This window comes from Protopterus annectens, chromosome 10.part0, assembly GCF_019279795.1.
Source record: "Protopterus annectens isolate FY-2018-M chromosome 10.part0, PAN1.0, whole genome shotgun sequence".
NCBI lineage: Eukaryota > Metazoa > Chordata > Ceratodontiformes > Protopteridae > Protopterus > Protopterus annectens.
In genome coordinates, this window is record NC_056744.1 from 1,759,139,047 (window position 1) to 1,759,164,046 (window position 25,000).

Sequence of the window (25,000 nt, forward strand, 5' to 3'; positions counted from 1 at the left end):
GTTTGGGGTCCAGACAGAAGGACATTTCAATCACCCACAGTCTGCACAGTGACCCATCCTCTCGTCCTGTGTTTTATTTGAAATAAATCCCATATGTAGCACATGCACAGATTCTTTTTTTCATATGTCTAGACCCAGACTCTGTCCAGTATAGCACTGAAAAGTCAGAGTCATATAAAAAAGTCTCCTGTATGTCTGGTATCAGTCAGTGATTCTGAACTATTACTTTAACAAAAATCAGAATGCTTTGATGTCACATAAGCACCTCCCACTTCCTGCTGCAACAACACTGTGGTTTGTGGTCTGCGCTTGCTGTTTGCAAACTCTGGGTGCCTTTCTTTGCAAGCAGTTTGTCGGGTGATGAGTAATGTTGTCTCCCCACCCTTCCCAGCAGCACCACATTTGATCTGCATGTCTAACTATGGCAGTTCTGGTAGTATCTGCTTATTATTAGGACTTTTGTTTCTGCTCCTTCTCGAAGGAGGCAGGATTTGGCTTTGTTGCCCTTTGAAATCTTAACCTTTGGGTTCCTCCTTAGTTGTTACTGATCGGGTATTGATCAGGTTTTCCTTTATGCAGCTGCTTGAATTCAAATGGTGGTTACAAATAAGGTCAAAGCTCTAAGATCTAAAGCCTTTACTTCCCTCCTATGAAAGAAAATGTAATATTGTTAGAAAATGAATTATTGTCAGTAGGGCTGAGAAACATTCATGAACAGAGGCAAACATACATTAAGGAGGATGTGTGCAACATAATTTAAAATTAATGAGCATGGGCAACCTAGAATGTGGGGTAATCTTTAGCATTAGACCCTTATTTGTTGGCCACAAATGCCCCTCTTTAGGGCAGTAGAATGAAACTTCGCACTGCAGTTATAACTTTAGGTCTTTCATGGAAACAAATTCTTCAGCATGTGACCTTTCTCAGAAATGCATAGTGAGATTTCCTAAAATCAAGAAGTACACCCCTCCACACAATTCTTAGTGAATAAGGCTGGAACCCCTTTTAACCTGAAAGGTTCATCATTCTTCTGTTTATAGACCTGTCATGGATGTAAGGTACACAGTTGAAGAACAGTCAGTCAAAGTGTCCTGCAACTGATTTTTTAAAAATCAAAACTAGCATTTCAAAAAAGAAACATTTTTTTTTTAAAAAGGGGGGATAAACCCTCTACACCGCACATGAAGATCTATACCCTTTGATTTCTAATTGTTTTTTGTTCTAAATCTGAAGTGCAATATTTGTGGGTAATGGAGAGTTTGAGTAAGACAATCAATTTGGCCAAAGGTGACATTCTGTCTGCTGTCCCTTGAGTGACTATCTTGTGTCATGACACAGTCCTTGTCATGTGATACATCAGGCCATCATTCAGGAACTGGTAATCAGTTCTTGTTTAATGGATCTGTCACATTGGTAAACTTCATGGGGTGGGGGCATTCCTGATGGTGCTTCTAACTTGATCCTCTTTAATTTACAGATATGTAAAGTGACAGTACAGCTGTGTGCTTATAGAAAAGGGGTTTATTACTAACAAGAGGCCATGGCATTAATCCTGATGGGCATTGTAGAAAGAGACATTATGAAACAGTTTTTTTTTTTTGCAGAAAGGGCAGTAGTGAAGCAGATGAGCCTTGATATTATGGGAGGAAATACTAAAATACAATCCAGCAAAGCATGTGATAGAAATAATAGAGTGGAATTCAAACCAGTTGTCAAAGAGTAATGCCATATTATCACAAGGGGTTAAAGCAACTGTTTATTGCTTCAAGTATGGAAGTATGGATTCATACAGGTTGTAAGGCCCTGCTGACCTTTTCTGTTGTTCTTTTTTTTTATTTCTTCTGCATTTGTCATACTGGTTCTTCAATCCAAAGGATGACAGACTACATCCTAGCTGTCTTAGGCCAAGCTTTTCAAAATTATTGCCCTGATTCCAAAAGAATTGCTCTCACTATCACTTACACTGAGAGTAGATGTTTTGGAATCTGGTCTCCATAGTAACCCTGTTTATAGATAGCTCTTGCACCAAAGTAAGTCACTTACACTAAGAGCAGGTCTTTTGGATTCAGGACACAGCGACACTTAAAACAGGTCTTTTGGAATCCGGCCCTATGTCGTCCTATGTTGCTTCATCATATCAATTCCCCCAGCCTGATTTTGATACCATGAGTCTCCTCATCTTGCTCATAGCTTTTTCAAATTATATTCCTTTGACCCCTGACCCCAATGCATAGATGTCAAATTGTTTGGTTAAGAATCAGAGACAAATGTAAAAGCAATGGGAAGAGAGAAGTGAAAATCAGGGACAAATTTCAAATATTGCTGTCATTCACATAAAAAGTTAATTGGACAACAGGGTTTGCATCAGCATTCATTTTCTGAACAATACAAAGTATGAAATGGTAATGCCTGGCATTGTTGACTGACTGTAATCCTTAGAAATTTACTAGAAAAAGAAAAATAATTTTATGAGGGCCAAGACAAAACTAGTAGGTAAAATCAGGGTTATTCTTCAGAATTAGGGACAGATGAGAGGAATTACCCAGTGAGTATTTTCATTTGGTTATGTCAGGAACTGAGCTTCTGAAAATGCTTCACGATGTTGAACACAACGGCCACGTAAACTTAGTTATGTTTTTGCTTGGACTTCAAGCACACACACTGAGGCAGCTGGGACACAAACTAATATCCAATGAGAAATGAAGTCCTGTGTGTCATTGTTTATCCTTGTCACTTCAGGGATATGGGCCTCCTCAAAGGCTGGTCATATGGCTTTGCCTTGTTTTTACTGTAGAGCACTTCAGAATATGACAAAGGACAAAGGTGACATTAAGACATAGCTCAGACACTGTGTTGTCCATGTTAGAATGTGCTTCCCTGAATAGTGTTAGTAACTCATATAAAAATCACATGATCACAGATTACTGCTTACATAGGCAAGCACTTGGCTCACTGCGCCTTTGTGGGCCATTTTAAGCTTAGCCAATTTCCCTTTGAGTGGTAAGGATCAAACCCTGTACCTTCTGACTGTGAGCTAAACACCATAATCATTATACCAACACATGCTCAGGATTCATTTAACACTGATAACAACTATGTGTTAGCTTTGATATCCTTCCAGGGATACCTCAACTTCAGCTGGGACTTAGACTACACAGGCAGGTTAAACTTGAAGCCATGATGTATACATGACTACAACGCTCAACAGTGAGATCAGTACATCCCCACAAAGGAAGTTTTTTTTCTGCATTCCTTCAGAATGTTTCTTCCATGTGCCTCACATGAGCCACAAATTGGTGACAAAGAAACAAGACAACTGTAATGCTTCAGTGATGAGCATATCTCACTATCAAGGGAAAACATGTGTGTCAGAAAATTGCTCTCCTTCCCATCCGAAGGCAGCAATGACTGTCTGAAACAAAGTTTCAATCATAATCTCTCCTTCCCACCCATCCTAAGGCAGCAATGACTGTCTGAAAAAAAGTTGCAATCATAATTCTCTTCAAGGCAAAAAAGCAACCAGAGTGCCAACTTTGAACTCTCTGGCTGAGGCAGTTACTTTTCATATAGCAAAGATTGTAAGAAGCATACAATGTCAGCATACAGAATGAGCAGGAAGGAAAGAAAGATTATTTTCAATTTTTCTGGAGTAGTTTGTCTCCAACTGCACAGCAGGTTAGAGCAAAACTGTAGAATCTTTGATGGGAGGGATACAGAACTAGTATGGTGGGGGTATGGATAATTCTGCAGATGTCAGAAGAATTTGCTAAACCAGTTTCCTTACAAATGTAGGTGCACCGAAACCACACAGATACTAATCTATGCACTGCTGTGCTAACATTGTGCAAGTGTGTCAGAAGCAGCTGGTTGTCTCAGTATGTGAAAGCAAACGGCAGTGAATGACAGAAAGAGATACAGGGAGACATTTACTTTGCTTTTCAATATTTTAATCCTTTAAAATGTAAACTTTGGAAGAAAGAGTTATTTAATGTCATCTAAAATGCCCAAGATTGAAGATGGTGAAATGCTAATCATTGCTTGTGGTGGTGTAGCTTTTTAGCTGTAAAAGGTAAGACAAAATACAGACCTGTAAGTAAAATCTATTTTCTACCAGGGTGAATGTAATATTGCATGTAAAACCTAGCAAAGGTATGATGGTTCTGACTGCTTTTGTAGTTTTGATGGAACTTTCAGATCTGTTTCATGTTCAGAAACTTTTTCATAACTGACAAAGTAATTCTCATATATCACTGCTTGCTAATTCTTAACAGACAGGAAAGTACAAGGAATATAAAATACTTCAGAAAGATGCTGTGCTTTTGTACTGAGGCCAGGTATGTGGCATTTAAAGATTCAAAGTTCTCAGGAATTATAGAAGTAAAATTTTGGGAAGACCAGTGGTGGTGGGAGTTTTGAGAAGAAACAGTTACACAGCTGATAACAGATGAGAAAGATGGTGAAACAAAAACATTCAGAATATTAAATTAGGATCCACGCACATGCATATTTGTATGTGCGTGTACGTGCATGTGTGTGTGTCTTTGTGCATGTCCTTGTGTGTGTGTGTGTTTGTGTCAATGCTTATGCGTGTGCACACGTGTGTTTGTGTGCATGTGTGTGTGTGCCTGTATGGCTTTGTGCATGTCCTCATGTGTATGTTTGTGTCCATGCTTATGCGTGTGTGGTGCACGTGTTTGCGTGTGTGTGTCTTTGTCCATGTCCTTAAGTGTGTTTGTGTCCATGCTTATGCGTATGCGCACCTGTGTGTTTGTGTGTGCGTGTGTGTGTGTGTGTGTGTGTGTGTGTGTGTGTGTGCACGTGTGTGTCTGTGTGTCTTTGTGCATGTCCTCATGTGTGTGTTTGTGTCCATGCTTATGCGTGTGTGGCACACATGTTTGTGTATGTGTGTGTCTGTGTGTGTCTGTGTTTCTTTGTCCATGTCCTCGTGTGTGTGTGTGTGTGTGTCCATGCTTATACGTTTGCGCACATGTGTGTTTGTGTGTGTGTGTGTGTGTGTGTGTGTGTGTGTGTGTGTGTGTGTGTGAACTTATCATATATATGTTGAGCTGAACTGATATGTGACATGAAGTTAGCTGGGGGGGGGGGTACTACTAGTGAAAACATATTATACTGCCTTGTCCTGTCCTGATCCGAGTATGTAAACAGTTCATATAAAGTGTAACTTTAACAAAAATATCAGTGTCATTAACAGAAGTGGGGAAGTCGGCCTGCAGATGCTGTCTGACACGGGTGTGCATGTACAGTAACCTAGCCCTACTATAATAGCATGATTTGATTATAATTGACACCTTTATCCATGTTTCCTTCCAATCATGACTTATTGCCCACCTATTTAATTTTTTTCCTGCCTAGCTTGCCATGCCTAAATGCTTGGGTTTAAAGGTGAAGTCAGGCATGCACTATTCGTGACATGGTATATGCTTTTTGGAAAAGAATATTTATTTATGTATTGAAATTATTTGTGCTACAATTTTAACTGATAAACCCTTGCATGTTTACCATATTTTATTGTATTAAGTTACAGATTTTTGTTAAATAGCTTTTTTTCCAGAGTGGTGGGCTGGTTAAATGGATTTTTTGCTTGTCATTTCAGAAGGTTTTTTTTGTTTTGTTTTTTTCACACTACTTGAAAAGCATGTTGTTGTGCAAAAACACAGCTTCCTCAGACCCAGCCCTGATGGATCTGTTGCTCATGGGTAAAAAGAACAGCTTCAGAAACACTAGAACATGCTGGTGAGACACATATGTGTCCCAAAGGATCTTCGCACTACGGAAAGGTTCACCGTCCATGTAAAACAATGTTAATTCTTGACACTGTTCAAATGAAACCTTGACAATTGGATGGGAAATCATAGATTTACCCTCTTGTCTGGCCCTATTTCCCTTATGGACAGAGGCCGTCAATAAGAAAAGTATTATCCTAACTAACACTCCCCCCTACAAATCCTTAGTTACCTCCCTGCTAACATGCCTAAGCCCCTATAGAAATACCCATGATATTTGGGACCCAGATGGTTTGGGGTGCTCAAATAGGCTTGTAAGGGCCCTTTGAATCTATGAACAGGTGCTAAAGCATGCTGTGTATGAATAGGAACTGCACTATCTGGGGTGGGAAGATAGCTACACATGGATTAGGATTAAGATGTAATCTGAAAGTCAGCACATTGTTCCAAATGTCCTGGATATATGCTGCCTGTGTTGAAATATGTTCAGCACCTATAGTCACTTATGGAAGTTTAGCATATCTTTATTATTTTCAAGACAGACTAAAAACATAATCTTCAAACAACACAACCGTGTTCATTACCACTTCCATCTACACATTTGTGAAAATGTTTTTAAAGAGTTTAAAATGGGATATATTCTGAATATTGAAATGGTATAATTTAGTGGGATGAAGTCTTCTGTGTGCATGCCATAACTAAAATAAGATAACTCATTTTCTTTCAGATTTATAATTATAACCATTGTGCTTGTTGTATTTATTGTTAAGTGAAGTGATGTTTTGGGAAATGTCTTCCATCTCAGTCTGCCAGATTTGTTAGAATCATGTCATAGGTAGGTACTAGGCTATCTGCCCAAGGGCATTTATAAGCCTAGCCAGAGTGTGTCGGCTTTCGCCACCCCGTTGATTATAGGTTCATAGGTAGGTACTTCACTTGTATCAAGATTATATCACCCGAGATGGGACTTGAACTCACAATCCCTGGCTTAGGAGGCCAATGCTTTATCCATTTGCCCACTCGCCATAGATTGTGTGATACAGATATCATGAGATACAGAAGAATTCTTGCAGCCCAGCCCTGCTATTTTTTCAGTATTTGGATGAGATGTGGTAATGGGGATTGGATCTTTCGCCATTTCAAAGTATCGTGGCTTGAGGTGAAAAATATGTCATCCACTGTGTAGCTACTAACTCTATGCTTTAAGATTATGTTTCACCCAGAAGATGCACAGGTGACCTTGTTATTTGGATTTCCAGTATTAATCCCAAAAAGGTATAAAAGCAAGGGGCCAAGCATCATCTGTACCTCTTAACATAACAGAACTAGGCCAGAGCCTTACTGTCTCCTGCAATAAACTGTTATGTTACAGAGAAAGTGATGTATGCCTTTCTGTAGTGTATGCTAGCAACTTCCAGCAAAACAGTTTACCTTTCCAGAGTCCTTTGTTAAAAAAAAAAAAAACTTGATGAAATAATTCCACAGATGTTTACTCTTCATAAACTGTTACCAGCTTGTTCCCACATTTACCATGTAAGAAGCTATTTTAAATGTATCCGCAGTTCTATTTGCATTTCTTCTCAGTCAACATAACCATCACTTTCTTCAACATGGAACAACCTTCCTTAGAGGATATTATGTTTAAGAAAGTGAGTGAATGTGAAGTCCCTCCCCATATGAAAACCTGCTTCTATTATTAATTTTTGTGTCATTTGACGCTATTGATTAAGCACGTACTCAATGATGTCACATTCAGTAACTTCCTTCCTGAAGAGAGATCTGAGTTCCTCTCCATTACAGTTCAGCTCTGTCATTACATTTGCATCTCTGCACTGTATCTCTGAGGACTTATTTACCTCAGCACATGTAAAACTGACAACTGAATCAGAACACTGAGATGGTATCAGGCTGAGAAGAAGAATACTGAGGGAGTACGGATCCTGTTTCCATAGAAACAAAATCAGATGTGCACATTGAGAATAATGAATCCCCTCAGCAGTGACACCAGAGCAGGGATCCTGTTTCCATGGAAACAGAATGAGCTGTGCACATTGACAATGATGAATTCCATCAGCACTGACAGCAGAGCAGGGATCTTGTTTCCATGGAAACAAAATGAGATGTGCCACATTGAGAATAATGAATCCCATCAGCAGTGACACCAGAGCAGGGATCCTGTTTCCATGGAAACAGAATGAGCTGTGCACATTGACAATGTTGAATTCCATCAGCACTGACAGCAGAGCAGGGATCTTGTTTCCATGGAAACAAAATGAGATGTCCCACATTGAAAATAATGAATCCAATCAGCAGTAGCACTGGAGCAGGGATCATGTTTCCATGGAAGAAAATCTGATATGTGGGCATTACCTCTAATGAATCCCAGCAGTAATGGCACCAGAGCAGGTTTGTATTTCTATGGAAACAGATGAGTAGAATGAATCCTAGCAGCAGTGACACCTAAGCAGGAATATGGTTTCCATTTAAACAAACTGACATGTGGACAGTATCGGTGATGAATCCCAGTGGCAATGGCATCAGGGATGGATCCTAACTTCAGCGATACAGAAATCTTTCTTGATACTGATGACACTTAGAACTCACTCTTCTTCAGGAAGTGTTAACTATATTTAGGCGTCAGCAGTGTTCGATATTAATAATAATAAAAAGCTGCACACGCACTATATCCTGCCACTTTTAGTGTGACATGTTGGAACAGGGTACATATGCACTGTATTGTAATAAAAGTGTTGCCATATTAATGTAGAAATTGGCTTCACATGGACTGTATCCTAAGAACAGCACAGTAATATATTAATGCAAGAACTGGCTTCACATATAATATATCCTGCTATCAGCAGTATGTTATAGAACAGAAACAGATGACATGTGGACTATACCCTGATCCTAGGAATGTGACATTCCAATGTAGAAACTGTCTGCATATGGAAAAAATCCTCATACCAACACTGTCACATATTAATGGAGAAAATGGCTGCATGTGGAATAAATCCTCATACCAACACTGTCACATATTAATGGAGAAAGTGGCTGCATGTGGAATATATCCTCATACCAACACTGTCACATATTAATGGAGAAAGTGGCTGCATGTGGAATATATCCTCATACCAACACTGTCACATATTAATGGAGAAAGTGGCTGCATGTGGAATATATCCTCATACCAACACTGTCACATATTAATGACGAAACTGAATTGACAAGGACTGTATTCTGACATTAGCAGGGTGACACTGAGTCAGAAACTGACTACACATGGAATATATAGTGACATGAACAGTGTAATGAATGAAACTTGATAATGACATTAAATGTAATGGAGCATCACAAATTAAAGGTACAGCTACAGGAATCAGTAACTGAATCATGTTTAGTATGAGGTAGAGATTTTTAACCATTATGGATTCTTTATCCTGTTTTCATGGGTGGGGTTCTTTGCTCTTTTGAGACAGCAGAGATGGCTGACCATTATGGGTTCTCTATCCTGCTTTCATGGATGGGTTTCTTTGCTCTTCTGAGACAGTAGAGATGGCTGACCATTATGAGTTCTCTATCTTCCTTTCATGGGTGCATTTCTTTGTTCCTTTGAGACAGTAGGGATGGTTAACCATTATGAGATCTCTGTCCCGCTTCAATGGGTGAGATTCTTTGCTCCTTTGAGACAGTAAACATAGTTATCAGTTATGCATTCTCGATCCTGCTTTTATGGGTGGGTTTCTTTGTCCTTTAAAGTAGTAGAGATGGTTAACCATTATGAACATAAATGCATCCATAATAAATTAGAAAGGACTGCTACAGAAATGTAAAGATCTCCCCTGACATTGTTTAAACAGTAATGTGAACCTCCCCTCTACATTTACCTTTCCCCTACTAGCAAATTCACAGTGGCTGTTCTTTAATTCAAACCCTGCAAACCTTAGACAAAGGATCTGGATCTACATAGCCCTGCAACCCATAAGGAAAGCCTTGGCTTGCCATGCATATATCATCTAGCATCATGGCTCCCGAAAACTGGGATTATGTTCTACAGAGCGACTTAGTCCTGGAAATCTATGACAAAACAATAGAACTAGGGTGGTATTCATAGTCACTTGACTAAATGTGATAGGGGTATCCGTAATGTTTACAAATGAATGCAGCAAAGGTGAGAGTCATGAAGGCCATTTACACTAATGCAAAATGCCTCAAGTATTGTGCATACATGGTCAAACTGCTGAAGGGATTGCTGGGGGCAAGTTTGTGGATTGCAACTGAGATATCCAAGCTAAAGCAACTGCTTTTAACAAGGGACATATATGCATACTGTGTGGATATTAGATTAGGAATTGCAAGAACACCTAATTAGCACATGCCACTTTACAAAATTTCTCATTTAAATCTCATTATATTAATGATCCTTTTTAGGTTCATCTTAATGAATCCTACTGAAATGTAAATGTGCAATTCCCCTTATCTGTATATTAGCTGTATAATTAGCTCTCCCCCCTATCGCTTATGCTTTAAGCTTTTTAGGCTTTTGTGACAGAAGGCACATTTACCAAAATGCCTTTGCATTTTTGTAGTTATACTGAAGGATGTGATTTGCCCAAGCACATAGCAATAGCACCACTTTTTGCCGGATTACTGCTATGAAAATGTGAAGGGCTGGACTATGAATTGCACCCCTATAATATACCAATACGTAGCTGTTAATATAATGTGAATTTCCATGTTCAAGGTGTATATAAAAAGAGCTTGTTCATATAGCCAGGAAACTCCCATTATGGCTTCCCTAAACATCTGTAAGTTGAGGAGTAGAAAAAAAAGTGATCTGCTCTAGTGATTCTGGTAGGACCATTAGGTCCATTCTACCCAGTCTGCACTCCTCAACTCTGCAACTCTTAAGTTAAAGAGCAAATAAACAAGAAAAAAAAGGTTTAGTCCTTTTTAAAATGTAGCAAACCACTTGCTACAAATAGAAGTGTACATTGTATCAAATGCCACTTGCTACAAATAGAAGTGTACTTTGTTCATAGGTTCATAGGTACATAGGTTCATACTAGGCTATCTGCCCTGGGGCAATTACAAGCCTAGCCCGATTTTGTTTGGCTTATGCCACCCCTTGATTTGAGTATACTGTGCCCTTTTTAAGGTTTAGTTTACTGTGCCTCTGTCTAATAGTGACACGGAAGTAATCCCCGGGACAAACCTACGATCCCCCATCCACTCATCAAGATTCTTCTTGAAGAGATTCAGTGAGGTGCTCTGCCTAACATGAATTGGAATTCTATTCCAGAGCGAAGGGAGCCTCTGGGTTATGAATCTGTCCCTCCAGCAAGTTCTATTTATTTCTGTGCTGAGGTTCAAGTCCCTCATGCGTGTGGCTCTAAGGGATTTAGATTTACTGAGGTGGAGCATGTCCATTAATTCTGGATTGGACATAGCTTTATATGTCAGGCATAGATCACATTGAAGTAGGCGGTATGCAACTGAGTAGAGCTGGAGTTTTTTTAACCGAGCAGCATATGGCATCTGCTTGAGTCCCTTGATCCTCTTGGTGAGGCACTTTTGGGGTCTTTCTAATTGCTGCAGGTGTCGGGTAAGGTACATACCAAAAGGGGCATTGTATTCTATGATGGGCCTGATGAGGGATGAATAAAGGGGCACGATTACCTCTCTTGATCTAGATCATGTGAATCCTTTCATGATGAGGTGGGCTATGTAGAAGGTCTTTCTAACCACTTTGGCAATGTGGTTGTCAAAGGAGAGATTGCTATTAACTTGGGTCCCCAGATCCCTAATTACTTTCTCTGTACTTAATCAGTTACCGCCTATGTGGTAATTTGTGGGCACATTGTTTTTGCCAAAGGGTATGACTATACACTTTTTGGCATTTAGCTTTAGACCATGGCTCTGGCATCAGTTATCCGTCTCTGTGAGACCTTTTTGAAGGATGTTTGTGTCAGCTGGAGAGTCGATTATGGCGCCCAGTTTGCAGTCATCTGCAAACTTGGTGAGCCATAGTCCTCCCACGTTGGCCTGTACCTCGGAAAAGTATATACCGAACAAGAGCGGTCCCAGGACAGAACCTTGTGGGATGCCACTTGTGACCGGTTTTGAGTCTGACATGGCTCCAGCAACTCTCACTCTGTGGGTTCTGTCTTTGAGCCAGTTTGCGACCCATCTTGTGACATAGGGGTTTATATTTAAGCTGGATAGCTTATCTATGATGCCCGAGTGGGGTATTGTGTCAAATGCCTTTGCTAGGTCCAGATAGGCTGTGTGGACTACCTTCCCTTCATCTATGGCTTTGGTGACTGTTTCAAAGAAGTTGACCAGATTCAAAAGGCAGGATCTGCCCTTGACAAAGCCAAATTGGGTAGGATATAGTGTCTGTAGGTCCCCAATGTCTTTGTTTATGAGCTCCATGATGATCCTCTCCATAGCCTTGCAGACTAGGCTAGTCAGGCTTATGGAGCGATAGTTTCCATGGTCCGTAGAGGCTCCACCTTTGTGGAGTGGGACCACTGTTGCTGTATGCCATTCTGTGGGCACATATCCTGTAGTGAGGCTGAGATTGTACAGCTGTTTTATTTGAGGGATTAGTTCTTCTTGGAGTTCATGTAGGACGCATCCCAGGACACCATCTGGTCCCATGGAAGCAGTGTTTTTTGCTTTGGAGAGGGCAGCCTTCACCTGAGCATCAGAGATGTTTGGGAGGCAGCCCTCTGCCGGGATAGATACTTGCTCTTTTGGGGGGGAAGGGGTGGAGAAGTTTGCACTGAACCTGTCTGCCAGGATATTAGCGATGTCTGTGGGTCCAGTGTATTTTTTGTCATTTAGAATCAACTCAGAACAAGTCTGGGAGTTGCATCCCAGGTTCCTAACATAACTGAAAAAAGCCTTATGATTGTCTTTAGTGTCCTGTGCAATTCTTCTCTCGAAGCTGGCCTTGGAGGATTTTATGAGTGATCGTAATTTTTTGCTAGTACTGATCAGAGCTGCCTTCCCTATTAGGGATTTTGCTCTATCATGTAGTAGCTTCCTCCTTCTGTTGTACAGTTTATTTATGGCTGGGGTCCACCAGACTGGACGCCTGCCTTTGGATGATTGGGTCTTGGTTTTGTTTGAGATAGCATGATCCATGCATTCCTGGAGATGTCCGTAGAATGCGTTTATATAGGATTCTGCAGTTTGGGCCGTAGTTTCCACTGGCCCTGGGGCCTTGAAGGATTCCACTTCAGTTTTGAGAAGTGAGAAGTTCGCTTTTGAGAAGTTTTTCACTGTGGTTTTCTGGGTTGGGGGTGGGGTCGGGATGTGGATATCCAGTGAAATTAATTTATGGTCTGATCTTACCAATGAGGATATACTTCTGGTATGGAGCATAGAGTACCCATGTTGGTAATGATCAGGTCTAGTATGTTATCCCCTCTTGTGGGAGTGGTGACTAGTTGTTCCATAGCATTTGAGTTTATAATTTAAAGGAACCTTTGGGCTAAGGTGCTGGGGCTTGAGTAGTGCTTCCAGTCTATGTTTGGGTAGTTGAAGTCACCCAATATAATGGTGTTCGGAGAGATCTTCATGTTCTCCAATGTTTTCAGGAAAGCCGAGTGGGATTCCTGACTTTGAGAGGGTGGTCTGTAGGATGCTATAAACTGAAAAACAGTCTTGCCCACTGTTAGTTGCACATGGATGATCTCCGATACTTCGTGCAATGCCACTAACCTGGAGGTGTGGATATCCTTGATAAATATGGAAACTCCCCCTCCTTTTGTGGTTAGGTCCGGGTTTTGGGGCCGAAAAGCATGATATGAGGTATAACCTGGTAGTGCTGGAGTGCTCTCTGGAGCCTTGAACCAGGTTTCTGTCACTGCACAGATATTGATGTTCTCCATACTGAGGAGAGCTTCGAGTGCGTGCATCTTGAGGTTAAGACGTCTGGCGTATAGCAGCATTACCCTTAGTTTCTTGTTCCTTGTGCTGTCTATGGGGGTGGGTTTGACTTTTGAGCCTTGCCTAAAAAAGGCACTATGGGGGTGGCAAGAGCCTTTGCCAATATCCAAAAGCCCAGTGGTGACAGGTGCAAGCCGTCCCTAGCGAAGCAACGTGGCTTGTCGAGCATGTCATCCCAGGCTGACAGACACTGGATCCCCTTTGAATGACACCAAAATTTTAGCCAATTGTTAAAATCGATCATTTTGTCTTTGTACTGTAGCATCATTCTAGGTGAGGGTAAGATGCTGCTCAAGGTCAGGGTCATACTGGCCAGGGCTACATGATCAGAGAGCTCCTCTATGTCTCTTTTCATGTAGTCCAGGGAGGTACATCTCAGGTCATTCACACCAGCATGTACAATGACTGAGTCATATTTGTATTTGCTTTGGAGTGACCTGAGTGCTTGCGTTATGTGGCGGATCCTGGCGCCCGACAGGCAGTTCACTGTGACCTTCTCTTTGTTCAGCCTGGTGAGCGGGACGTCAGTATGTCTGACAATAGAGTCACCTATTACAAGAGTATCAGGTGTGTTATTCAGCCTTAAGGGCTGTGGCTGCTTGGCACACTGACTTTGTGGGCTATGTGTTGTGCGTGTTTTGTTTTGGGGTAGCGTTTGCTTGGATGTCTGCTTTGGAGGTCTCTGTTGCAAAGGTAGATTTTTATTTAGAGACTCTGAGTATGTTTTTGTGTATTTATGTGTTTGGTTCGCTGATGTGATGGGACTATGTGATACTGGAATTGTGTTGTGTGAGGTTACCTTCTCCTCCTGACCATTTTCACCAGTTTTGAGATAAGAGAGCTCAGCCTCCAGTTTGGCTATGTGGTTGCATCTCTCACATGTATTTGAACCTGTTTGGAGGAGGAGAGGGTTGTCCGTGTACATGAGACAGTTGTAACATTGCCTCAAAATTCCCAGATTCACCAGCTGGACTGGAGAGGAAACCACTGACTGACCTTTGGACATGCTAGAGTAATATAGGGAAACTGAATTAAGACAGACCAATAGGGGTCAAGGTAATCGTAGAGAGTATAAGAGTAAGTAGTGCTTATGGTTTAATAGTGCTAACTTGTAAGATTACTTATTTGGACCAGTGAAGGGCCTTAGAATGAGAATATGGTGTTTAATTTGAGAGATAGAGCAGTTCTAAGGGAAAAAGTGAAGAGCAGACTTTGTGGAGCCAGGAATAGTTTAAACCCAATTAGGCGACGCTGCCCGTTGTTGCACTATGCACAAAAACGTGCAAAACTGCGCAAAAGAGGGTTTTAAGAGAGGAAGATCAAGGAGTTTGGAATTGACCCAAAATGGCCAATAAAACTACAGTTTCAAGGCAGTAACCACTCCCACAGGGGCAGGCAGGCTGCTCAATGTTTATCACTGCCACTGATGAACAGAGAGACTTCCCTTTAGCCCAAGCAAAAAATGGCCTCCAAGAAACTTACAAACAGTTCAGAACAGCAAGCCTGTAACTGAACTTTTTAAATCTCAGAAAAGTGGGAAAAAGCAAGATTGTTTGTTTTTTTTTTAAAGATAGCAGAGGTTCACAAGTATCAACAAGTTATAACAGTGCAGTAAATGACCCCACACTTGAGTGCTAGGCCAGAGACAGATAAAATGCAAGTTTTAAGAAAAATGATTTTAAAATAAGTGCAAACAGGAAATTCAGTAAACAGCTCTAGGTTGTGTTCTAAATACAGTTACCAATGCAGAAATCAAGTTTAACAAGCCAGAAAATGCTCAAAGTAGGCGGCTATGCAGAAAAACTTAGCAAATAATCTGAAGAAAAATACTTAAAATCTCAAAAGTGGCTCCTTTCTTCTCTCAGCGTTTTCTCCTCTTGGTGGGTGCTTCCCCAACAGCCAACAAGTCTGAAAAGACGCCAAAACCATGAGGCAATCTGGTTTTAAGAGAGGGAGATCAAGGAGTTTGGAATTGACCCAAAATGGCCAATAAAACTACAGTTTCAAGGCAGTAACCACTCCCACAGGGGCAGGCAGGCTGCTCAATGTTTATCACTGCCACTGATGAACAGAGAGACTTCTCTTTAGCCCAAGCAAAAAATGGCCTCCAAGAAACTTACAAACAGTTCAGAACAGCAAGCCTTCTATCAAGTAGTTTGCTACAGGTCCCATACCATTCAGAAACACTTCAGCTGTAACATCATTTCTGAATGCCCTTAGAGTAATAAAGCCTCATCAACAACTGGCATCTTGCCTTCTAACATCTTCTGCCCAGAGCCCCACACTAGCTATGCTTCTGTATATAAATGTTGATAATACTTGAATTCCCATGTATACAGTATAAACAGCACTGCTTAACTTTGTTATACCTTTAAGGATACACTGAATCTTTTTCTTCTTGAACCTCCTATAAAAATGGCCATCATCTTAGAAGAATTAACCTTGTATGATAGCCTTATTCTACCGCAAACCTCGTCCTACACATTACTTCATGAAAACCCTTTAACCACCAGTACTGCTATACAACACACTCATACTCACTATCTATACACTAACAAATATGCACAGTACTACTTCCTGTAAGCCTAACCCACCAACACTCTCTCACACACACACACACACACACACACACACACACACACACACACACACACACACACACACACACACACACACACACACACACACACACACACACACCTCTAATGCCAAAACTTTTGATATGTCCCAAAGATTTGGCATTACCACGGTCACTTACCATCACCCAAACCACATCCCTTATATAAAATGGAAAAGTTGACATTTCTCTGTTAGATAAACTCAGCACTCGACAAAACATGCTTTCGATGAAACAAGACAGCAGTAAACTCTGCTGATAAAGTCAGTATTTGACAAAGTGAATTGTACTCATATATTATGCTCTAGAATTATGGCGAAGTTGTTCCTTAAAACCATGACAAGGTATGTCAATATATATCAGACATCATGAATGCAGGTAAAGGGTCTGGGTATATATGGCCACAGGAACCATGACAGAGAGTCTTAACATATCTGGTTCTCAAAACCAAAAGAAAGGTTTTAAGGACCTATATTAAGTTCTTCATATATAAGAGGCACACTAGATGAACTGTGCTGTTTATTATTAAATCCTTGTGGCATGGGGTAGAGGTTACCACTGCGTGAGGAGAACACCCATGAATTTGACTGATATGGGAGGGCTGGAGTGCCTGCAGGTTCTACAAAGAGCTGGGTGCTGACATGCAAGCAATGCATACTTTTGGAGGGTTTTTTTCTTTTTAACTTCTACTTTCACTCATATTTTTCTTGATTAAGGCAGACCATGATAAAAAAAAAAAAAAAACGCTAAAAATCTACCTTTTCTGCACTTTTGCAGGGGGCCAAGCCCCTCTGCACCCCCCATGTGGGACGGGGGGCAACCCCCTGCAAATTATATATACCAGCTCTGAGACTGCACTACAGTGAGGAAAAGGGTACATTTCCTAATCTGTACTGTACCGTGATCTCCATTTTAAAGCCTCAAGTTTTCAAAAACTTGATTGCTATGAATTTCAAGTTTCTAAAAACTCTATCAACTGACAGGGACCCCACATACCATATATACCTTGAGCTTGCACAACACGTGCCAGTATCACTCAGTCATAGTCCATGTGGGTGCAAACAACCTGAGATGTACCTCCTCTGACTATATGAAGGGAGACATGATAGAACTCTTACACTATGCATCCCAGAATGGTATCAGCCTAACACGGAGTAACATTCAACCTTTTCCAAGGATGCTGCCACAGTCCCAACAGAAGATAACTGACTTTAATAATTGGCTTGGTTTTTGGTGTCACTCCATGGGGGTACAATATTTCTCTGCTTTGGAGTCTATGGAAGAGAGACCATGCTGCTTTGCCATGGTTGGTTAACACCTGTCTCCCAAAGGTTTTCAAGTAATGGCTAAAACCTTGTCCACCCCCATGCTGCCATTTTAGGGAGTACCAACCTAATAAACCTACTGACATATCTAAACCACGATAAATGTAGAGCCATCGATGACGCTTTCATAAAGTGCTGTATGATTGATGAAAAGAGGAAAATAAGCTTCAACAAACCTTGGAGGTATTTTTTTTGCAGGGGGGTAAGCCTCCTGTACCCCTATATGGGGGGATCAACCCTACACACACCAAATGAACTTAAATAAACTTATTTCAAGGTCACACAATGGTGGAGAAAAAAGAAAACTCTACTGTTGGAGAAACTTGTTCTCGTTTTCCATCACTCATACAGCACTCAAGGAAAGTGCTGTTAATGGATCAACACGGACCCCTAAACTGACTCAGAATAATCGAAAGGTGTTACTGTTCAATGCCAGGAGTCTATAAAAGAAACTACACACCCTGCAAGCTCTCCTCATCCTGGAGATTACAGACATCTGTGCAGTTACCAAGACTGGGTTTACAGCCTCAGAGAACATCTGGCAGTGAAAGGCTATAATGCCTTCCACACATTAGACTAGCTACTGCACAAGTAGGTTCTAAAGGTGGAAGAGTCTCAATTTTCATCAAACAGGAACGTACCTCAATGCTGGTCAAACAGTAAGACAGACTTGAGCTTCTCCGTGTCCAGTGTTCCAAAAGTAAAGTCTCATACCATATGCTTGCCCAGGAAGGCCATACCATGTACTTGAATGAATTGGAGACACTCCCCATTCAAACCAAGGCAAAATATTCAGGGGTGACCTTAACTACCCCAACATTTACTAAGGATCATACACAACCTCAAACATTCAGGCCCAGATATTCCTGGACTTTGTTAGTTTGCATGCCCACCAAGGAGTAAGTATCTCACAAACATGGAAGAATGATGCACTCCACCCAGTCTAATGTCTTCATTGATCAGAACCTCAAAGCTGTCTCCTTTGAAAATATTCCAAGGCTAACTACCATCTATTAAGCAACAGTCTAGTTAAATTCCAAGCCCCCCCAAAACCTTGAGAACACAGCTGCCTATGTGAAATTGTTCACAAAAACCCTGTACAATCATGTAAATAGCTGCACAGAGACAGCTATACCTACTCAAAATAAAATAGGGCAACTTCCAAAAAACAAGCCATCCTGATGAAATTCCAATATAAAGAGGTTGCATAATAAAAGAGAGAGAAAACGTCCAAAAAGAGGAAGGGCAATGTCCAGTAAGATACAACCCCCCTTATTAATCTGAATAAGTGACTCAGGGGTAATCAAGTTCACAAAACCCAAATCTGAGATAAAAATAACCTCCCATACTATGAAATAACCTCCCATACTATGAAATAACCTCCCATACTATGAAATAACCTCCCATACTATGAAATAACCTCCCATACTATGGAATAACCTCCCATACTATGAAATAACCTCCCATACTATGAAATAACCTCCCATACTATGAAATAACCTCCCATACTATGGAATAACCTCCCATACTATGAAATAACCTCCCATACTATGAAATAACCTCCCATACTATGAAATAACCTCCCATACTATGAAATAACCTCCCATACTATGAAATAACCTCCCATACTATGGAATAACCTCCCATACTATGAAATAACCTCCCATACTATGAAATAACCTCCCATACTATGGAATAACCTCCCATACTATGGAATAACCTCCCATACTATGAAATAACCTCCCATACTATGAAATAACCTCCCATACTATGAAATAACCTCCCATACTATGAAATAACCTCCCATACTATGGAATAACCTCCCATACTATGAAATAACCTCCCATACTATGAAATAACCTCCCATACTATGAAATAACCTCCCATACTATGAAATAACCTCCCATACTATGAAATAACCTCCCATACTATGAAATAACCTCCCATACTATGGACAGCCATAAGGCTTTTTACAGTTATGTCAGCAACCTTAAACAAACCATCTTCCCTTCCACCTATCACCCTTGGGGTCCCTCAGGGCTCTATATTAGGATCCCTATTATTTTCTATCTTTATAAATGAGCTGCATACAGTCATCCCAACAGCCACCTGCATTCAATATGCAGATGATTCCACTTTGATTTGCTCTGCCACCTTCCCTTTAAGTCTGCAGACTCTATCCCAAAATGTTTTTAATACTGTTGAAAACTGGCTCTGTAATCAATGTCTCCTATTAAATCCTAACAAAACGAAGCTGCTGCTTTTCTCCCCCACTCGTAAAGCCTCTGCTCCGATGTTTACTATAAAATCTAACAATGGCACTGTCATTGTCTCAGACCCCTGTACCAAACTCTTAGGTGTAACAGTTGATAATAACCTCAAGTTTGATACTCATATTAATCAAACTATTAAAAAAGTTAATAAAAAACTTGGCTCACTATACAAGATCAAACCTTTCCTCACTCCACTAGCTAGGATGGTAATTGCTCGTACACATCTACTTTCCACACTCCTTTACGCATCCCCTCTCTTCACGAACTTGAGTAAGTCTGACCTTAATAAACTCTCTAGCTGCTTTAATCATATTGTTAGATTTGCCACTGGAGCAGCACATAGACACACCACTGTCTGAACCTAAAGAATCTAGGGTGGCTAGAATTGCCTATCCAACTTCAGTACAATCAGCTAATAGTAGCACATAAAGTTCTCTACCAACCTGAAAACACACCCGTACTTAAAAAAATTATTACCCCTTACAGCAACCTCAAAACACTTCACTCATCTAACAAATTACTAGTCCAAACCCTCAAAAGCAACAACTCATCTGGAGACTCTCTATATGCCAACTCTGTTGGCAAAATATGGAACTCACTTCCTGCTGAGCTTACTTCGGAACCCGTTCTAACCCAATTCAAAAAAATCTAAAACAGTACTTTAAAAGGCAATGGCTATGTCCTTGCTCTAATCCTGACTAACTCTGGCAATATAAACATGTGCTAAAGAGGTATTTTGGCCACCCCTTCCTAATTCTTACTCTATAACAAATCAGATTTATATATGACAGAATGAATGACTTTTATCCTATGTATTGTATCTGTAACAGTGCTTTAACTTGTTTAATGTAACAATTTTTCTGCATGTATGTATGGAGCTTTTCTCCCCAGGCCTCAGCTGAAAATGGGCAAGTATCCAGTCGGACTATCCCGGTCACCAAATATAAAATAAAATAAAATAAATAAATAAATAAAGGCAATACACAACAATGTGACTAACTAATGACGAATGGGACCACCTATACAGAGCCAGAGGATAGAGCAAATCTGCTGGCCAGTCAGTTTATCTCCAATTTTATCCTCCACCACCTCCATCACCCTCCCAGGAAATCTCCCCACCATTTCTCTATCAACTATCAATAGGCAGCAGGTCCACGCTGTGTTCTCTAAGGACTACTGCTTCAAGGGGCCATGATAATATCCTAGGATGCTTTCTGAACAACATGGAACATGACCTGTTAGGCCCACTGAATCTGTATTTAACCATATTCTCTACAAAAGCTTCATGCCAGGCGAATGGAGGCCTGAAGTTTTTATCTTCTACACAAAGGGGAGACTTCCATGAACCCAGGGACTACAGACCAATAAGTCTGACTAGTTTCATATGGAAAGAATTATCATGGATCTGATAAACAATGACAAAGGAAACCTACAGACACTGGACACTACTCAGTTTGTTTTTTTTCTCAGAGGGAGATCATGCCTACTTAATGTGGTGGACTTCTTTGAGAAAGTCACGAACGCTCTAGACAAGAGCAAAACAATGCTTACTGCGTACCTCAACCTACCCAAGACATTCAATACTATACCTCACTTAGGCATTGTAGATAAATTTACAAAATTAGGCATAAACCCCTATGTCACCCAATGGATAGCCAGCTGGCGCACTGATAAGATACAAGAAGTTAGGATAGGGGAATCTATCACCACAAATAAGCCCTTCACTACTAGAGTCCCAGAGATTATAATCAACATCTCTGAAGTCAAGGCAAATATTAAGGACCTCTGGCTGACCAAGTTTGCAGCTAACTGAAAACTAGACATGGTCATTGAATCCCCTAAAGATGCAGATACTCTTCAAGAAGGCCAGATACAAGTGAACAACTGGCGACAGAGCCATGGACTAAAACTCAATGTGAGAAAATACATAATATTACCCTTTGGAAAGATGATCAACCCTGGAAATTACCACATTGATATTAGACTTCTAAAATTAGATCTAGTGATCAGGGATCTGGGCATGGATGTTGACAGTAACCTGACCTTTGACCCCTGTGTGCCTACTGTGGTGAGAAAATCATTCTACATTGCACAACAGATATGTAAGGGCATGGTATCCAGGTATGTAAGGACATGGCATCTAGGTAAAAAGAGGTCATTGGTCTACAGACTAACCATTGAGTACAATGTACCCTTCAGCACATACCTGAGCAGGCATTTGAAACAGCTTGTGAGATCACAGAGGCTGCATACAAAAAGAATACCTATGCAGAGAATTTCAAAGCCCTACCCTGTACTTGGTCCTACAGAGTGCTGTGTATAATCTATGCCTAACCTACAAGACATCCTTTCCTCCCACACTGATGGCTTTGTTGTACATCTGCAAAACAAATAGTATCAGAAATACCCATTCTAAGGACCTATACCTCTTTTGCAACATAAACAAGGCATGTTGGAGGAATAGATATGTGTCTCAAAGATTACACCTTCTCTGAAGCAGGCTCCCCATGCATATGAAGGAAAGCTCTTCCTTCACCATATTTAAAAGTAACATGGACCAGTGGATGGGAAAATACAAACTCACCCTTGATTTGGCACCTATGTCCCTAATGGAAAGGTGCAGCCTGAGAATGCTCGAGGCATACAAGCCTATATTGTATCAGTAAAATTCCTTAGGGTATTGACACATGCTAGTAATATTTTGGTGAATTCACTTTTAAGCTTAGCTGGGTTTAAAATGGCTCTTGGGCCTATAGCCTAGTAACCATCTATGAAGCTAAGAACCTATGAGATCCTGTTCTTTTCATCAAGGTAAATTAGTTGTTACTTGTAAGTATAAAAGGACTGACTGCAGTTCCACTGTATCTTTAGCGAGGGACACAGTAAACTATTGGGAATGTCCTCCAAAATATATGCCTTACTATCCATTGCATTTAACTTGCTGAACTTAAGTTTTCCATGCATGTCAACATCTGTTTTACAGATTTCCTTACTTGTTTGGAGAGGACTGCAGCAATTTCCTCTTTTTTTACTCTTTGCACGCAATCATGTTGCCACTACAGAATGAAGGATGCAAGCTTTGCCATTTCATATAAATCTGAATAAGCAATAGAGCAGAGTCTGCAGTAAAGTGCTTTCTACATCAGAAATCAGTGATGTGATGCAGTCTATGATAAGTTATAACTTAGAAAAAATATACGGCCAGAGTCAATAAAGCCTTCACAGTCCATTTATACCATTTGGGCATAGCCCCGCAACGCGCACACAATAGCGCACCATTTTGTATTCAATAATGACTCTGCATGGTGTGTAGAGCCTTGCACAGCCACGCAAACAAGGTAAACACCATGGCATGCAAATTACAGCATAAGCAGCTGAACTGTATGCTAATCAACCAATCCAAGGTGGAAGAGCTATTCAACTAGCTATAAAGCAACCATGTAGACTCAGTGCTGGTTCTTCCTGCAAATTCCAAAACCTACTGGAATACAGCCATGGAAAGGAGTCTACAAAGAAGGGGCTGCTGTTGCTTTAATTCATGTGTATGTGCAACAGGCTGAAGTCTATGCTGCTGCTGCTAATACACCAAGGCTGAGAAGGAGAAGAGTTTTCACAACCCAGGTCACTTATCACAACCTGCGTGATGTGGACATTGAAGAGCGCTACAGGGTAAATAGAGACACACCACCTCTGTCATCCTCAACTCAGAGCCAGGGAAAACTGAGGGAAACCTATTCCACTTAAGACAAAGGTATGTGTAGCACTTAGAATCTTAGTTAAGGGTACCTTTCAGAGACAAACAGGGGACATGCTGGGTGTGTTACAGGCATCAGCATCCAGGATCTTCCATCAATTCTTGAATGCTCTGCTCCCACATGCTAGTGACCATGTATATTTTCTCTATACTCCTGAAGATAGGGCCAGAAATATGCAAGAGTTCTACCGCGTAGCACACTACCCTGAAGTACTGAGTGCATAAATTGCATACCTATAGAAATTAAGGCACCACCCAAGGAACAGGAAAGACTCTACTTTAATAGAAAGGGCTGTTACTCTATTAACTTCCAAGTTGTGTGTAATGCCAAGAGAATCATCTTGAATGTATGTGCTGGCAATCCTAGCAGTTATCACGGCTCACATATCTGGCACATCTCCCAACTGTATTAGATGTTCACTAGGGGATATATCCCACAGGGTCATTTACTGGGAGATGCAGGTTACACACTGGAACTGTGGCTGATGACACCATCAGAAATGCACATATATATGCTGAAGAACACCATAATGAGGCACATGTTCAAACCAGAAATATCATACAGTGTGTGTTTCTGATGCTGAAGTCACGGTTCTAGTCCCTAGATACACCTGGGGAGCCCTGCAGTACAATCCATGGACAAGTACTGAAATATTCACAGTTTGTGCCATGCTACAAAACATCATCCTGAGAAAACAGCTTCAGCAGGATCAACAAGGGGAAGGGGCACACATCCCACCAGCAGTGTCAAGGTTACCTCAGCCCCACGCAGATGAGGAGTCAGAGGGGGAAACAGCAGCTGCTGCGTGTGTAGGCAGACATAGGCATGCTCAATATGCCCTCACACTGGCTAAGAGACAATGCATAGTACACTCACTCACCACCTAGAGCCTAAAACCTTCCTTCTATGCACATACATATAGTAACATTGATGCCAACCTCCCTGTGTATTGGTTGTGTACTGCTTGCATCAGACAAAGTCAGCTCTGAACCACAACTGTTGCAACTGCTGGAATTACAAGGTAAGTGCTGAACCTGGAGTGTATTTGTGTAATAATATGAATGACTGGCATAGCCTTGCATTTTGTTTCTTGGTACTGTAAGCAAGTAAAAGGTGAGATATTGGTACAGAAATGACCATAACATGTGAAAGCAGAAACTTATTTGACGTCTGCGTGTCCATTACTAAGTAGTATGCCTCAGGTATCAAAGATTCACACAGTCATACCACTCAATAGTAGTGATGGGCACTGTATGTCCTCAGTTTAGCACCTTGCGTTTGTACAAGAAATCATTAAAGAGAGAAGTTAGAAAGTAATGGTACACATTGC

At 40.9% G+C, this 25,000-nt stretch overlaps 1 protein-coding gene across 5 annotated transcripts in view; it reads left to right on the forward strand.

The window, feature by feature from the left end:
- Positions 1–25,000, forward strand: part of LOC122813988 — a 558,403-nt gene that overhangs the window by 249,922 nt on the left and 283,481 nt on the right. For 2 of the 5 annotated variants that reach the window (XM_044086562.1, XM_044086563.1), the window contains exon 1: positions 3,852–4,069. The exons of 2 other annotated variants lie outside the window; for them this stretch is intronic. The gene's annotated coding sequence lies outside the window, so the exon portion shown is untranslated. Of the gene's footprint in view, positions 1–3,851; positions 4,070–25,000 lie in introns of those variants that run through there. One more of the 5 variants, XM_044086559.1, reaches the window with a different exon arrangement.